The sequence below is a fragment of the Elephantulus edwardii genome, unplaced genomic scaffold, assembly GCF_000299155.1.
Source record: "Elephantulus edwardii isolate Elephantulus edwardi_28Jun2011 unplaced genomic scaffold, EleEdw1.0 scaffold00444, whole genome shotgun sequence".
In the NCBI taxonomy this organism is placed as follows: Eukaryota; Metazoa; Chordata; class Mammalia; order Macroscelidea; family Macroscelididae; genus Elephantulus; species Elephantulus edwardii.
In genome coordinates this window covers 46,109-53,395 of record NW_006400194.1, presented here as the reverse complement: position 1 = coordinate 53,395, position 7,287 = coordinate 46,109, and the positions used below count along the sequence as shown (strand labels likewise).

General features: G+C 38.1%; 1 protein-coding gene across 1 annotated transcript in view; it reads left to right on the top strand.

Annotated features, from left to right (window-relative positions):
- Window positions 1-7,287, top strand: part of CSGALNACT2 (chondroitin sulfate N-acetylgalactosaminyltransferase 2) — a 95,811-nt gene that overhangs the window by 51,590 nt on the left and 36,934 nt on the right. The window lies entirely within an intron of this gene.

Genomic DNA, 7,287 nt, shown 5'->3' with positions numbered 1-7,287 from the left:
CCATCTTAGCTACTTTCATAGACCTTTTTGCCCAATAGCATTAAAGCCTTTCCTTTAGCACACAGAGGAGCCAACACATGTAGAATTTTTTGAAAGGTCTGAAGCTTCAAACATAAGCATCCTAGCAATCCTTCCAGTCTGACTTTGAAAGTCTTAGCAGAAGTGAATTCCAGTAAGTTTTATTTGCTCAGTGTGCACCCAGGACACTGGGGAGGTTTTTACCCTTTAGAACTGTGACATAGCAGGACATAGCATATGTATAAAATACATACACTGACAAAACTTTAGAAAACATTTCTCCCCTTGCACAGAGTGCTTACATGGCCATGGGGAAACACCCTTAGGAATGTTGGGGTGCACTTGTGGAACTGCCAGAGTGCATGGTGGCATGCCAGCGCACTTCTTCTCACCTAATTACCAACCTGCAGGGGAAATGCCAGCCAAATCAGACTATAACTGATGTCCCATGAACCTGCCAGTCCCTCTCATGTTGTGCTCAAGGAGAGACGATGCATCAGCTCACAGAGCCAGACACTCAAAGGTGACAGCAGGGAACTAAGAGAGGATTCTCAGCTATGACCGGGGAAGGTTGAAAATGCTGAAATGATCATGGAAAACACACACTTAGACCAGTTGGCATTAATGATTTTTTTATTATGTAATTTTTAATATGTTATTTTTCTGTTTGGATCTAATGTTCTTATGAAGCAAGTGTAACTACAGACTGGAATGTAAAGATTGTGAAACCGAAAATTCTGCTCTTGATAACAGCTGTCTCCAAATAGACTACTTCATATATTGTCAGCTTTTTATATAGTTTCAATAAAGATAATCTGCAGAAAAAAAAAAAAAAAGATTTTGCTCAAGATGGTGATACAGAGACTTTTAGCAAACGATGGCCAGGCTCATCACAGTTTATCAATTCCATGACAGGCTACTATAGAGTGATGTAAAACACCTCCAGGTCCTTTAAGTTGTAGTTCTATGGTAAGTAATTTTGTTACTAATTATCTAAATTTAGGCCTAAACATAGTGAATATCTAATCTCAGTTTGTATCTTAGCTATTGGGTGTTTTGGGTTGATAATAAAGTTGCTTTCATAATGTACTTATGGCACAGTAGTTAAGCTTTTTATAGCTGATACTTAATATTATTGTGCAAAGTCCTTAACCATTCTTTATGCCAGTGTTCATTAGTTTGGTTTCAATGTATGACTGCAATGACTGGCCTGAAATTTACCAGCCCTTGTTATGGCGGTACTTAGTCAAACTTTCATTTATTGCTTAATTTTTATTACGGCTCTATCCAGTGTGAGTGTTGGCTGAGAAAGATGTGATGAACTACAATGTATTGAGCCTGATACTGCCTCTTTGGGGGAGAGAGGGGTTATCTAGAGTACAAGCAATTTAAAGGGTATTTTCACTGCGAAGGGTCACATACTTACATGTATAAACTTGCCATCAACTAATAAAAAGGCCAGGACCAAATCTCTTGTTTATGGAGTCATTCCATGACTCAGCTAGGCATTTTCAGCTTCTTGTTCTGGTGGTTGAATTACATCAGACTTTTTTTTTTTAAAGGAAAAAAAAAAGCCCACAAACTATGGACATGACCTTTTAAAACACATGAAATTGACATACTGGTATTAAGCGTAAAAGTGGTTTTAAAGTATTGAGGTTCATTACAGAGGTATATGTATATAATGATTGAAGTTTATAAAATCCAGCCTCCTAAATTATCTGTTCCATATATATAATATGTATATGATCTGTTCCATGTATATAATATGTATATGATCTGTATATATATACATACACATTATATAGATAATTATATAATTACATAATATACATATAGATATTCTGTGGTATATATGTGAGATGTATATCTGAGATATATATCTGTGTTATATGTATCTCTGTTATATAAATATTTGTTATGCATCTATATCTGTGTATGTATATACACACACACACACATACACATACCTGTTTGCCCAGTGGTAAGCAACTGCACTGCAGTCCCAAAGATACACAGGTCAAATCTGCCAGCTGCTCCACAGGAGAAAGATCAGCAGTCTTCTCTCGTGCAATTAAGTGCCTCTGAAAACTCGCTGGAGGGTCAGCTATTGGTCCATTCCAACTTAATGGTACACAGCAACTATAGATAGATAGATAGATAGATAGATAGATAGATAGATAGATAGATAGATAGATTAGATATATATAGATATATGGATATATATATAGATATAAAAAATAAGAGAGTTCTGGTGGCTTAGTGGTAAGAAATTGCACTACTAACACAAAGGTACTGGATTATATGGTTCAAATCCACCAGCAGCTCCGAGAGAGAAATATGGGCAGCCTCATTCCATGTGATTTACTGCCTCTGAAAACCCCCTGGAGGGTCAGCTGTTGGTTAATTCCAAATCAAAGGTACACAGCTGTGTGTATGTGTCTGTAAATGAATGGAGAGAGAGCACACACTGGTGGGGGGAGGAGGGGAATCTGTCAACCAGTAATTCTCTATCAAGGTTATCCTGTAAAAGACAGCAAGAAAGAAGAGGATGAATTAAAAACATTCCCAGATGAACAAAAAGTATATTATTACCACCAACATTCTTTCAAAAAATTGCTATAGTGCCCCCATCAGGTGGAAAAGAAACAATACTGGACAACTCTCCAATCTAGTTTAAACTAGAGAAAAAAAATTTAAAAATATTTATAAAAATGATATTGACAAAGACAAAAATAAAAACTTTTAGGATATTTTCATTCTGTAAAATTAGTTAATTTTTTTTGTTACAGACATAGATGTACGAAAAAGAAATTTATCCTGACAGATACAAGTGTATAATGTTCTGAGAAATGATCCGATAATAGAGACAGAAAGGGAGGAATTGAAATTTAAATATGATAATTGTTGTTGTGTACTGTTGAGTTGGAACTGACACATAGCTGAGACTCCGGCGGGTTTTCAAAGGCAGTTAATTGTGTGGGAGGAGATTGCACATCCTCCGTTGGAGCAGCTAGTAGCCTCAAATCATATGCTTTCAAGATTGCATAGTATTGCTGAGTGAAATATCTCAGTCACAAAGGGACAAATACTGCATGGTGTCTCTGTTGTAGAATGGGTCTGACATCAGGGTTGGGGTATGACAGAAAAAAACTGGATAAATTATGTATATTGTATTGAAACAGATGAGGGAAAGAACAGATTAGAGGTGATATATGATTATTATGGTTAGCACAGGAATCCAGAATTCAGGTTGCATAGAGAAGTGTACTCGGGGTGAGGGGTGGAGGGTAAGGGATGTGGGAATTGTATACTAATGAAGGAATTTTTTTTTTCTTTTTCTCTTCGGAGGGGGGAGCGAGCTGGTGGGGAGGAGTGGGCAGGGAGAAAAGTGCAGCAATGAATGAATGGAAATCCAAAACCTCTGTAAATGTCTATTAAAATTAATAATTAAAAAAAGAAAACTAAAAAAAAAGATTGCATAATGTTATATATATAATTTTCTCATCACCATTAGGTGCCTTCAAGTCAACTAAGATTCATAGCAACTCTAAGGATAACAGATATGAACTTGTCCTTTCCTGTACTATCTTCCTAATCTCTAGTCCTGATGTTCAAGCCCATTGTTACAGTTACTGTGTCAGTGCCTCTCATTGAGTCATCTCTCCTTTCTGTCCTTTCCCAGCATGATATCTTTCCAAAGACTAGCCCCTCCTGGCAGCATGCTGAAATCGCAGAGACCAAGTTTCACTGTCCTTGCCTCTAAGGAGCAAATTGATTGCTCTACCTCCAAGACATTTCATTGTTTTTGTGGCAGTCCAAGGGATATTTAGTACTCTTCTCCAGAAACTCAGAAGGGTCAGTTCTTCTTCGATTTTACTTATTCATTGTCAGTCTTCACATCATTGATTATGCAAAAGCTAAAATTCATGGCCCTTGAGTTGGAGCCAGTTCATAACTAACCCTTCAGCAGGTTTTTGGAACATTCTAAAATCACATGAGAAGAAGAGATTCTCCTGTCGACCCGCTAGAAGAAGCCACCTGACTTTAACCCCTTTAGCATGTTAAAGAGTTCCTAGACAGCATACTATTCCCAGTGCAATACATCTTTTGATATCTTGACTACTGCTGGCTGACTGGCTGGAAGAGATCAATGTTTGTTCCCATTCCCAAGAAAGGTGATCCAACCAAATGTGGAAATTACCAAACAATATCACTGATACCACAAGCAAGCAAAATACTGCTGAGGATCATAAAAAAAAAAATGACTACAAGGTTAAATAGAGAAATGCCAGAAGTTCAAGCTGGCTTTGGAAGAGCCCACACATCTTTACTGATGTCTAATGGATTCTTGAAGAAAGCAAAGAATACCAGAAGAATGTAGATTTGTGCTTTATTGATTATGCAAAGACATTTGATTGTGTGGATCAGAACAATTAATTGTGCTTGCGTAAAACGTATGGCTAGACCAAGAAAGAGGCTGAATAGTGAAAAGAGTTAAAATAGTTAAAATTAGGAAACAATGACACCTGACAGCAGTCACCATGGATGTTGACTGTGGATCCAAATAAAATGAAAACACTTCCATACTTTAAAATTAGGAAAAATGTGTGTCAGGTTGTATACTTTCTCCATACTCTGTGAAGAGGAAGACTCAATCAATAACTTTTGTTATGCAGATGACACAACATTGCTTGCTGAAAGTGAGGAGAACTTGAAGCACATGCTGCAAAATACTAAATGCTGCATTTTGAATTGTATCTCAATGCCAAGAAAACTAATATCCTCACCACTGGACCAATGGACTACATCATGATGGATGGAGAAATGATTGGCATGTTAATGACTTTATCTTGCTTGGATGCACAATCAGTACACTTGGTACCACCTGTCAGGAAATCAGGACATGTATTGTACTCGTCAAGAACCTCTCCAAATTATTGAGTAGTAATGAAGTCAGTTTAAGGAATAAGGTAAGGTACACCTGATTCAGGCCATCTTCTTTTCAGACACTTGCTATGCATCTGAGAGCTGGACTAAGGATGACAGGAGAATTGATGTCCTTGAACTATGGAGTTGAAGAAGAGTCCTGAACATCACATGAACTGCCAAAAGAATAAACAGATACGTCTTGGAGAAGGTGTAGCCAGAGTGCTCCTTGGAGGGAAAGATGATGAAGCTTCATGCCACATACTTCAGACATGTTGCTATGAGAGGTTATTCCTCAGAGAAGGATATCATGGTTGGGAAGGTAGAGGGAAAGAGAGAAAGACTATCAGCCAGGTGGGTTCACGTAGTAACTGCAGAAATGGGCTTGAATGTGTCAGAGATTGTGGGATGGCACAGGATAGGACTCAGTTAAGACCTGTTGTTCATAGGGTTGCTGTGGGTCATAAATAACTCAACAACACCTGACAACAACTGCCATGGATGTTGATTGTGGATACAAATAAAATGAAAACCCGTTCCATCTTTTCTCCATATAATAATGTCATCTGTTGGTCCAAAAGTGAAGATTTTTTGATCTGTTTATGTTGGGATGTAATCCATATTTGAAGGCTATGGTCCTTGATCATCTTAAGTAAGTGCTTCATATCATTATTTTCTGCAAGCTAGCTGTATCCTCTGCATAATTCAAGTTGCTGATGAGGCTTTCTCCAGTCTTAATGCCACATTATTCTTCATATAGTACAGCTTCTTTAATGATTTGCTCAGCATTAAAATTTAATGGTACTGCCCAGACACACCCCTTCCCTGATTTTAGAACTGCTTTCTGGTCTATTTATAGGTTTCACGAGTGCAGTTAACTATCTGAAATTCTCTTCTCAATGCTATCAGTAATATTATGATAGATATAATGTAATGCCTTTGCATTGTTCTTGTTATGTGCCATCAGGTTGCCTGTGACTCATAATGATCTTATGCACAATAGCTCTGAACCCTGACCTGTCCTGAGCTAGTCTCAATGATTCCCACACACCCAACCCCATTGCTCCAGTTATCATGTCAACCCATCTCATTTGGGGTTTTCCTTTTCTGTGTTGTCCCTCTGCCTTTCCAAGCATGATGTCCTTCACCAAAGACTGGTCCCAATTTTATGGACTAATAAAAGTAAATATCTTCCTGGTATGCTTTGCTTTCAGCCAAGATCCATCTGACATCAACAATGATATCCTCATTCCTAAACCTTTCCTGAATCTAGCTTGAATTTCTAGCAGTTGCCTGTTTATGTACTGTTCCACCAATTTTTGAATGATTGTCAGCAAGATTTAATTTGCATGTAATAGTATGACATTATTTGATAATTTCCACACTCTGTTGGGTCACATTTTTATGAAATAGAAATAAATACAGATCTCTTGCAGTCAGTTGGTAAAGTAATTATCTTTCAAATTTCTTTACATAAATAAGAGAACAGGTCCACTGCTGTATCTGTTTGCTGAAACACCTCAGTTAGTATTCAACCAATGCCTGGAATCTTCTTTTTTGTCAATGTCATCAGTGCAGCTTGGACATTTTCATTTGTTACCATTGGTTTCTTGATCATATGCTGCTTCCTGAAATGATTCAGCCTTGACCAATTTTTCTGGTGCAGTGGCTATATTCTTTAAATCTACTTTTTTGTGTGTCCTCTGTCATTCATTATTTTGCCCGCAGAATTCATCAGTGTTATACCTCAAGTATTTAGTTTGTTCTTCAGTTATTTCTGCTTAAACAATGCTGAGCATGTTCTTCTCTTTTGACTTGCCACCACTAGGTCCTTGCATATTTCATTATACTGCTTTGCTTTGTCTTCTCAGCTTCCTTTTGAAACCATTCATCCAACTCTTCATCATTCATTTTCTTCATTTTAGCATATCTACTTTGAACAAAGCACTTGTCTGTCACTTTGCCAGACTGTGGTGACTAACATGTTGCTTTAATGCTGGAAGCTGTGCCACCAGTATTTCACATACCAGCAGGGTCAGCCATGGGGACAGGATTTTTTCAGCACAGCTTCCCGGATAGGACAGACTAATAGGCCTAGCCATCTGCTTCTGATATAAAGGGCCCTTGGAAGACCTGTGAATAGAATGAGAATGTTAGTCAGTATTATGCTAGAAGATGAGCCACTCAGAGTTGAAGGTGCTGAAATTGTGAGTGGGGAAGAGCTGTCTTCACAAAGTAGAGCCCTCCTTAAAATATGGATGGAGGACGCACCCCTGCAGGTCTGACCCACGAACCCCATCTTCAGGTATCGCGTTGCTCCCCCAGCCCGAGCCGGCTCGC